Source organism: Elephas maximus, chromosome 1 (assembly GCF_024166365.1).
Source record: "Elephas maximus indicus isolate mEleMax1 chromosome 1, mEleMax1 primary haplotype, whole genome shotgun sequence".
Taxonomy (NCBI): domain Eukaryota; kingdom Metazoa; phylum Chordata; class Mammalia; order Proboscidea; family Elephantidae; genus Elephas; species Elephas maximus.
Genome location: NC_064819.1, coordinates 183,314,998 through 183,326,166, shown reverse-complemented (window position 1 = coordinate 183,326,166; position 11,169 = coordinate 183,314,998). Strand labels below are relative to the sequence as shown.

General features: G+C 39.9%; 1 pseudogene; it reads right to left on the bottom strand.

The window, feature by feature from the left end:
- Positions 1-1,157: 1,157 nt before the first annotated feature.
- Positions 1,158-2,733, bottom strand: LOC126070163 (calcium homeostasis modulator protein 6-like; annotated as a pseudogene).
- Between the last annotated feature and the right edge of the window lie 8,436 nt (positions 2,734-11,169).

The window sequence follows — 11,169 nt, the reverse complement described above, 5'->3', positions numbered from 1 at the left end:
AGAGTATTAGGGTGGGATTGTAACACCATCCTTACTCAGGTCACCTCCTTGATGGAAGGTAAAGGGATTTTCCCTGGGATGTGACCTGCACCACCTTTTATCTTTCAAGAGATAAAAGGAAAGGGAAGCAAGCAGAGAGTTGGGGACCTCATACCATCAAGAAAGCAGTGCCAGCAGTAGAGCGCATCCTTTGGATAAGAGGTCCCTGCGTGAAGAAGCTCCTAGTCCAGGGGAACACTGATGAGACGGCCGACAGAGAGAAAGGCTTCCCCTGGAGCTGACACCTTGAATTTGGACTTTTAGACTGCTTTACTGTGAAGAAATAAATTTCTCTTTGTTAAAACCATCCGCTTGTGGTATTTCTGTTATAGCAGCACTAGATAACTAAGACACCAACTGAAATGTTCTTCTCCCTACTACTCTACAGAGATTTCCCCCACTCCTCCCTGGTCTAAGCTAAATCACTTCACAATTTGTATTTCCCTGTTTTTTGTATGGTAAGGGTTGTATCTGACACCCCCATTTTGTTGAAGCTGTGTGATGACTACGTGGGTGTCCATAATACCGTGCTACCTACTTTTTGTGTATACTTGAAATTTAACACAACAAATAGCTTTAAAATATTTCCTCCAATCCTAAAAACCAAATACAAGTTATTGCCTGCAATTTTCCTAAAATAGTTTTTCAAATTTTGGATTTAAAATATTTTACTTTCCTTTTCAAGATGAATTTTTGTATTTCTGTTTAGCAACCTAAAATGTCATAAAATGCCAGTGTTTTTCAGTTTTGAGTAAGGTATTGTCTACAAGAAGGTGAACTTGAAATTAGCAGGTCTGCAGTTTAATTGCTGTTTCACCATTTCGCTATTAATGTCCCTTATTTGAAAGCAGGATTGTTATTCAGTGGAAAGGACACTAGACAAAGAATATAAGACTTCTGATCTAGTTCTAGTCTGTCCCTTTGAATGAATCCATGAACCTTGCTTTTTTTAAAAATTAATATAACAGAGAGGTTCACTTCTAAATTATTATTTCAGAATTAAAATACTATGTCTTCATAATGTGGAAGGAAAAAAGCAGTCATAAGCAATAATAATGTTTATTTTTTAAAAATGAAGCAATAGTTCCGAGGAGTTTTTTTCTTTTTCATTTCTAAGGTCATACCTCAGCAGTGGTGTTTCCACCAAACGAACACACAAAGCCAAGAACGGGAAACAAGGCTTCTCCTTCTGCAGATCTGATACTCTGACTCTTCTCTTTTCTGTTAACATATTTGTGCAATATGCTGTAGTACTGCTCCTTGGGGTTGAAAGTATATAGTGATGAAATCTGCTGTCTGGGATGTAGTGTTCCTTTGGACATGAGCCCTCGAAGAAACTTTTAACATTATCTTCTGCCAATATGGTTGCATGCTCTGTGGCTTGAGTTTTAAGGATCTTCTGTTCCTGTTCCAAACAGATTTTCCAGAATTTCAGCTGCAGAACACTAACTGTAGGTAGGCATCGGGAGAGAGATGGAAAAATCAGAAGGAAGGTGATAACAATTGCTATCAGAATCCAGCCCAGCACTTTAGGGATATGTGCCAAAATAGAAAGTTACTCACATTTTTCATAAGAAATTAAAAAATTTTCATATAGTAGTTCACCTGTTATGACAGTGAGCAAACAACAGTTTTAGGATGTCATCCCTTAAGGGGAAGGAGTCACAGTAATCTTGCCCCCAATACAATTGCTTGCTTGGAAAGTCAGTCATATTCCCAGTCATGTCAAGATCTCAGACAGGAGTCTCTATGTTTGTCACTCCTATAGAACTCAAACCATGTGGATTTTCTGCATCTCCCATGAAAGAAATGTTCATTTTAAAGAATCTCTGGGCTTTAAAAGCCCAGAAGCAGTATAGGGTTGTGGTTTTCCAGCTGGGCAGATCCCTTTTGTTGCGACAATTCTTTGGCTTTCTCCTGCTAGAGAAACAATGTTACCTAGACTCAGTGTATTCGCTATCAAATGGAAATAAGAATACCCTGACAGGGTTGTTGTGAGACATAAAAGAACAATGCAGGAGGTGAAGCCCCTAGAGTAGTATCTGGCACAGAGTAGGTGCTCACCCTACATGAGTGTCTTTCTTTTTATAGGTTTTATTTTGATATTCGCCTTGTGGGCTCATTAGAAGCAAGTAGCCTTCCTAGTTCTCTTAGGGTGTCCTATGCCTGGGGAAAGATGGTCTTTCTGATCTTATGTAAGTGTGATCCCATCTCCCCTAACCATGCTGCAGAAGCTTGCCTTTTCTCCATCTCCCTCCCTCCTTTCGACCCTGCACACCCTGACCCTCATTTGCAGGCCACTGACCTGCTGCTGTGCCCAGAGCTCCTTGAGAAGATTCTGCAGGTCAGAAGCATTGGGTTGATTGCAGGGCATAAGAGGCCCCCCTCCTTATGCAGGGCACCTTGGGCCCTCTACTCTGAGACTACAACAGGGGTCCTCGGACAGTTCTGGCTCCCTGCAAATTTGCAGCAAAGTTACGTGTTTGAAGAGAATAACTTCTGTTGTTGTTGTTAGGTACTGTCCAGCCAATTCCAATTCATAGCAACTGTATGTACAATAGAACAAAACACTGTCAGGTCCTGCACCATCCTCACAATCTTTGTTACGCATGATGCCATTGTTGCAGCCACTGTGTCAATTCATTTTATTCACGGTCTTTTTCTTTCACTAGGACCCTCTACTTTACCAAGCATGGTGTCCTCCTCCAGAGACAGATCCCGTCTGATAACATGTCCACAGTATGTGAGATGAAGTTTAGTCATCCTTGCTTCTAAAGAGCATTCTGGTTGTTCTTTCAAGAAAGATTTGTTCATTCTGTTGGCAGTTCATGGTATATTCAATATTCTTCAGCAACACCACAACTCAAAGGCGTCAATTCTTCTTTGGTCTTCCTTATTCATTGTCAAACTTTTGCATGCATATGAGGCAATCGAAAATACCATAGCTTTGGGTCAGGTGCACCTTAGTCCTCAAAGTGACAACCTTTCTTTTTAACACTTAAAGAGGCCTTTTGCAGCAGATTTGCCCAATGCAATGCCTGATTTGATTTCTTGACTGCTGCTTCCACTGGTGTTGATTGTGGATACAAGTAAAATGAAATCCTTGCTGGCTTCAATCTTTTCTCCACTTACTGTGATGTTGCTTATTGGTCCAGTTGTGAGGATTTTTGTTTTCATTATTTTAAGGTGTAATCCATACTGAAGGCTGTGGTCCTTGATCTTCATCAGTAAGTGCTTCAAGTCTTCTTCATTTTCAGCAACAATCGTCTGCATAATTCAGGTTATTAATGATTCTTTCTCCAATCCTGATGACCCTTTCTTCTTCATATAGTCCAGTTTCTCGGATTATTTGCTCAGCATGCACATTGAATAAATATAGTGAAATGCTACAACCCCGATGCACACCTTTCCTGACTTTAAAATAAGCAGTATCCCCTTGTTCTATTTCAACGACTTCTTGGTCCTGTACAGGTTCCTCAAGAGCACAATTAAGTGTCATGGAATTCCCATTCTTTGAAATGTTATTTAATTTGTTATGGTCCACACAGCTGAATGCCTTTGCATAGCCAGTAAAACACAGGTAAACATCTTTCTGGTATTCTCTGCTTTCAGCTAGGATCCATGTGACATCAGCATTGATATTCTTCGTTCCATGTCCTCTTCTGAACCTGGCTTGAATTTCTGGAGTTCCCTTTTGACGTACTGCTGCAACCGCTTTTGAATGATCTTCAGCATAACTTTACTTGTGTGTGAACTCAATGATTTTGTTTGATAACTTCTGCATTTGGTTGCCTTACCTTTCATTGGAATAGACATAAATACAGATCTCTTCCAGTAGTTGGCTAGGTAGCTGTCTTCCAAATTTCTTGGCATAGAGGAAGTGAGCACTTCCAGCACTGCATCTGTTTGTTGACACATCTCAACTGATATTCCATCAATTCCTGGAGCCTCTTTTTTGCCAATGTCTTCAGTGCAACTTGGATTTATTCCTTCTTTACATCTGTTCTTGGTCATATGGTACCTCTTGAAATGGTTGAATGTCCACCAGTTCTTTTTGGAACAGTGACTCCGTGTTTCTTCGATCGTCACTTGATGCTTCTTGTGTCATTTAGTATTTACCCTTTAGAATCCTTTGGTATTGCAACTCGAGGCTTGAATTGTTTCTTCAGTTCTTTCAGCGTGAGAAATGCCAAGCATATTATTCCCTTTTGGTTTTCTGTCTGCAGATCTTCACATATTTCATTATAAAAATTTACTTTGTGTTCTCGACCCGCCCTTTGAAATCTCCTGCTTGCTTCATTTACTTTGTCATCTGTTCTATTCGCTTTACCTACTTGACTTTCAAGAGAACATTTCAGAGTCTCTTCTGACATCCTTTTTGGTCTTTTCTTTCTTTCCTGTCTTTTCAATGACTTCTGGCTTTCTTCATGTATGATGCCCTTGATGTCATTCCACAACTTGTCTGGTCTTCAGTCATTAATCTTCAATGCATCAAATCTATTCTTGTGATGGTCTCTAAATTCAGGTAGGATATACTCAAGGTTGTACTTTGGCTCTCGTGGACTTGTTCTAGTTTTCTTCAGCTTCAATTTGACTTCCATATAAGCAATTGATGGCCTGTTCTGCAGTCAGCCCCTGGTCTTGTTCTGACTGATGATATTGAAGTTTTCCACCATCTCTTTCCAGACATATAATCAATTTGATGCCTGTGCATTTCATCTGGCCAGGTCCACTGTATAATTGCCATTTTTGTTTTTGAAAAAAGGTATTTGCAATGAAGTCATTGATCTTGCAAAATTCTGGCATGCGATCTCCAGCATCATTTCCATAACCAAGGACATATTTTCCAACTACCTATCCTTCTTCGTTTCCAATCTTCACATTCCAATCACCAGTAATTACCAATGCATCCTGATTGCATATTCCACCAATTCAGACTGCAGAAGTTGGTAAAAATCTTCTGTTTCTTCTTCTTTGGCCTTAGCGTTTAGTGCATAAATTTGAATGCTAGTCATATTAACTAGTCTTCCTTGTAGGCAACTGGATACTCTTCTATCACTGACAGCATTGTACTTCTGGGTAGATCTTGAGATGTGCTTTTTGATGATGAATGCAACTCCATTCCTCTTCAAGTTGTCTTTCCTGGCATGGTAGACCATGGGATTGTCTGATTCAAAATGGCCAATACCAGTCCATTTCAGCTCACTAATGCCCAGGATATCAACGTTTATGCATTCCATTTCATTTTTGATGATTTCCAATTTTCCTAGATTCATACTTTGTACATTCCAGACTCCAATTTTTAATGGATATTTGCAGCTGTTCCTACACATTGTGAGTCATGCCACATCAGCAAATGAAGGTCTTGAAAGCTTAATTCCATCCAAGTCATTAAGGCTGACTCTAGTTTGAGGAGGCAGCTCTTCACCAGTCATTTTGAGTGCCTTCCAGCCAGAGGGGCTCATCTTCTGGCACTGTATCATACAATGTTTCGCTGCTATTCATAAAGTTTTCACTGGCAAATTTTTTCAGATGTAGACTGCCAGGTTCTTCTTCCTAGTCTGTCTTAGCCTGGAAGCTCAGCTGAAACCTGTCTGCCATGGGTGACCCTGCTGGTAGCTGATACTCATGGCATATCTTCCAGCATAACAGCAATATACACGTCCCTACGGTATGACAAATTGACAGATATGTGGGGACTGTAATCCTCCATCTCCACAAAAACTTTCATCCCCTGTCCTGGGTTACTCTCCTTGTACTGCTAGAATCTTCTTTACCCCTAGTATACTCGCCCTATAGTGTTGCCTTCCCTACTCCACACTTTCCATATTCCAACATAAGCAAATTCCACTATATTCACAGCCTTTGTGCAGATGGCTTTGAGACCTAACTAAAATGTCCCCTTTGATCCTCTTGAGTGAGGTTTATTTCCCCACATTTCACAAATAAAAAGGAAGTGCTAGCATTCTCCTGGTTACCCACCATTATGTCCCAACCAAAGCTTTCCCACCATCCTGTAACAGTTTATCCTCCACTAAAGCTCAAGGTATTTGGCACCACCTCCATCTCTATCTGATGCCTACCATCTGTTTTCATTTCCTTCAATTATTCAGACTTTTGCATCCGGTGACAGTCTTTCTCTTTACCTCATCTTCTGTCATTAGTAAAGGACTTTGTTTTCAAACATTTTTAGTTATATAAATTATTATTTTGTCAGCCCCCTTTCCCCCAAATAGACTGATTCCTTTGTTTACCAATTTATTTATTAGTTCATTCAATCATTCATTGTATTGTTTAATAAGCACCTGGAGTATGCCAGGTATCTATAAAAATGTCTGGTATTTCTGGATATAACAAGGAACAAGACTGACAGGTACTTTGCTGTCATTGAGCTTACATGATAGTAGAGAGGAGATAGATAATGGGAGGGGAGTAGCTCTAAAGGTCATGCCCCACTGCCATCAGTTGCTGTCCAGTTGATTTTTACTCATGGTGACCCCATGTGTGTCAGAATAGGATTGTGTTCGATAGGGTTTTCAATAGCTGATTTTTCAGAAGTAGATTGCCAGGTCTTTCCTCTGAGGCACCTCTGAGTGGGCTCAAATTGCCAGCTTTTTGGTTAGCAGCTGATCAATTTAACTACTTGTAACACTCAGAGACTCCAAAGTTTATGCAGAGAATTAAAACAGAATGATATGTTTGAGTGTGTCCTGAGAAAGCCTTGGAAGGTGATGATATTTCAGCTGAAATCTGATTGAAAAAGGGTCTGAGTTGCAAAGAGCTTGAGTTTCAGTGATTTGAACGAAAGTGTGATGACAGCATGGAAGGTGAGAAGAATGGTAGCACATCGTGTGGGCCAGGTTTAAGGCTTCTTGTTGTTGTCATTTCTAGTTGCTGTCCAGTCAATTCTGACTCATGGCAAGCCCATATGTGCAGAGTAAATCTGTTCCATAGGCTTTTCAGGCTGTAAGCTTTTGGAAGTAGATTGCCAGGCCTGTCTTTCGAGGCACCACTGCATGGGTTCAAAACGCCAACTTTTCAGCTAACAGTTGAGGGCTTCATAGACCAGAGTATGTGCTTGGCAAACCAGCCCCTGAAACTGCATCAGACATAATTTTCAATCAACTTGTGTTGTCAAATACTACCTCCTGGGTTTACTGCTTCTGTGTGCCCCATTCATAGACCTCCTAGATACTAATGATTTTTCTGAACCTATTACAGCTTTTCATACCTGTGAGAGTCTGGGTTCTGCCTACCAGCATGAATTTTTTCCCAGTGCCTGCAAATGAGTCTCATACCCTGCCAGTAACTCCCACTACCTCTTGCCCAATTTGTTGTTGCTGTTAGGGGCCATCGAATTGGTTCTGACTCATAGCAACCCTATGTACAACAGAAAAATACACTGCCGTATCCTGCACCAACCTCACAATAGTTGTTACGCTTAAGCCGATTGTTTCAGCCACTGTGTCAATCCATCTCACTGAGGGTCTTCCTCTTTTTCAATGACCATCTTCTCTACCAAGCATGATATCCTCCTCTCAGGATTCAACCCTCCTGATAACATGTCCAAAGTATGTAAGAGGCAGTCTAACAATCCATGCTTCTAAGGAGGGTTCTATTTGTAATTCTTCCAAGACAGATTTGTTCATTCTTTTGGCAGTCCATGGCATATTCAATATTCTTCTCCAACACCACAATTCAAAGTGTTCAATTCTTCTCAGTCGTCCTTATTCATCGTCCAGCTTTCACATGCATAGGAGGCAATTGAAAAAACCATGGCTTGGGTCAGGGGCATCTTAGTCTTCAAGGTGACATCTTTGTTTTTCAATGCTATAAAAAGGTCTTTTGCAGCTGATTTTCCCAATGCAATGAGTCTTTTGATTTCTTGACTGCCGCTTCAATGGGTGTTGATTGTGTATCCAAGTAAAGTGAAATCCATGATGACTTCAATCTTTTCTGTGTTTATCGTGATGTTATTTATTGGTCCAGTTGTGAGGATTTTTGTTTTCTTTATGTTGAGGTGCAATCCAAACTGAAGGCTGAGATCTTTGATCTCCATCAGTGACTGCTTCAAGTCCTCTTAATTTTCAGCAAGCAAGGTTGTGTCATCTGCATAATGCAGATTGTTAACGAGTCTTCCTCCAATTCTAATGCCCTGTTCTTCTTCATATAGTCCAGTTTCTTGGACTATTTGCTCAGCATACCGATTGAATAGGTATGGTGAAATGATACAACCCTGACACACACTTTCTTGACTTTTTACCATTCAGTATGCTCTTGTTCTGTTCGAATGACTGCCTCGATCTATGTATGGGTTCCTCATGAGCACAATTCAGTGTTCTGGAATTCCCATTCTTCATAATGTTATCCAAAATTTGTTATAATCCATAGAGTCTAATACTTTTGTATAGTCAATAAAACACAGGTAAACATCCTTCTGGTATTCTCTGCTTTCAGTCAGGATCCATCTGACATCAGCAATGATATTTCTGGTTCCTCGGCCTTTTATATAATTTCCAGCACTGTGTGGTTTTCCTCCTAACAATTTTTCTTGTAGATTGCTTTGAGTAGAATTGTCATTTTGATAATGTTGAGTCTACCTATCCATGAGCAGGTTTGCTTTTCTGTGCATGTAGATCTCTTTTGATTTCTTGCAGTAGTGTTTTATAGTTTTCTTTGTATAGGTCTTTTACACCCCTGGTTAAATTTATTTGTAAATATTTTATTTTTTTAGGGACTATTTTAAATGGTATTGTTTTCCTGATTTCCTTTTCAACATTCTCTTTATTGCTGCCTAGGAATCCACCTGATTTTTGTATGTTTATCTTTTATCCTGCCACTCTGCTGAATCTTTCTATTAGTTTCAGTAGTTTTCTTGTGGAGTCTTTTGTGTTTTTCTATGTATAGTATCCTATCATCTGCTGGAAGTCCTAGCTAGAACAATAAGGCAAGAAAAAGAAATAAATTGCATCCAAATTGGTAAGGAAGAAGTAAAACTGTACTTATTTGCAGATGATATAATACTATACATAGAATTAGTGCTTGTTTTGCTGTGTGTATTTTCAACAGCAATTAAAAAAATTCACAATCCAGGAAAGGTCCAGTTGTAGAGAATTATTTATATAAATTCTGGTGCATCTATGCAATGGAATACCAAGTAGCCATACACTGAGGTTGATCTATATGGATGAAAAGACACACAAGACATCTTAATTGGAAAAGGGTAAGCAATAATAGTATATGTTACACAAGTCGTTTGCTTGAAGGAAAAATAAAATAAAATTATGTATATATATATATATATATATATATATATATATATATACACACGCACATATACATATATACCTTTTGGTGCAAATGCTTTATGCTTGGCTACTACCTGAAAGGTTGGCATTTTGAATCTACCCAGTGATGCTGTGGAAGAAGGGCCTGGAAATCTACTTTCATAAGATCACAGCCATTGAAAAAACTATGGAGTGCAGGTCTACTATGACACACATGGTGTTGCCCTGGGTCAGAATCGACTGGACAGCAATGGGCTTTGTAGAAGCATAAAATATTCTGCAAGGCTCAAAAATATTTTTAATTATGTTTACTTGAGGACTGGGGGAGGGGTCTGGGGCAAATGTAGGGAGACATTTTTTCCATATCTTTTTTGTTGTTGTTTTTTATTGTGCTTTAAGTGAAAGTTTGGGAATTCCTGAACACTTAATTGTGCTCATGAGAAACCTTTACATAGATCAAAAGGCAGGTGTTCAGATGGAACAAGGGGATACTGATGGGTTTAAGGTCAGGACAGGTATGTGTTGGGGTTGTATACTTTCACCATACCTATTCAATCTGTATGCTGAGCAAATAATCTGAAAAGATAGACTATATGATGAAGAACAGGGCATCAGGATTGGAAGAAGACTCATTAACAACCTGCGTTATGCAGATGGTGTAACATTGCTTGCTGAAAGTGAAAAGGACTTGAAGCACTTGCTAATGAAGATCAAAGATCACAGCCTTCAGTATGGATTGCACCTCAACATAAAGAAAACAAAAATCCTCACAACCGGACCAATGAGCAACATCATGATAAAGAGAGAGAAGATTCAAGTTGTCAAAGATTTCAATTTACTTGAGTCCACAATCAACAGCCATGGACACAACAGTCAAGAAACAAAAGGACACATTGCATTGGTTAAATCTGCTGCAAAGGACCTCTTCAAAGTGTTGAAAAGCAAAGAAGTCACCTTGAAGACTAAGGTGCACCTGACCCAAGCCATGGTATTTTCAATCGCATCATATGCATGTGAAAGCTGGACAATGAATAAGAAAGACCGAAGAAGAATTGACACCTTTCAATTGTGGTGTTGGCAGAGGATATTGAATATACCATGGACTGCCAAAAGAATGAACAAATCTGTCTTAGAAGCAGTACAACTAGAATGCTCCTCAGAAGCAAGGATGGCGAGACTGTGTCTTACATACTTTGGATATTTGTCAGGAGGGAACAGTCCCTCGAGAAGGACATCATGCTTGGCAAAGTACAGGGTCAGTGGAAAAGAGGAAGACCCTCAACGAGGTAGATTGACACAATGGCTGCAACAATAAGCTCAAGCATAACCGTAATTGTAAGGATGGCACACTGGACTGGACAGTGTTTCATTCTGTTGTGCATAGGGTAGCTATGAGTCGGAACCAACTAGATGTGGCACCTAACAACAACAAGTGAAAGATTACAAATCAAGTCAGTCTCTCACACAAAAATTTATGTACACTTTGCTATATACTCTAGTTGCCTTCCCCCTAATAACACACTCCTTCTCTCCACCCTGTATTCTCGTGTCCATTCAGCCACTTCTGCCCCCTCTGACTTCCCATCTCCCATCCAGACAGGTGCTGCCCACATAGTCTCATGTGTCTACTTGACCCAAGAAGCTCATTCCTCACCAGTATCATTTTCTACCTTATAGTCCAGTCCAATCGCTGCCTGAAGAGTTGGCTTTGGAAACGGTTCTGGTCTTCGGCTAACAGAAGGTCTGGGGACCACGACCCCCAGGGTCCTTCTAGTCTCAGTCAGACCATTAAGTCTGGTCTTTTTGTGAGAACTTTAGGTCTGCATCCCACTGCTCTCCTGCT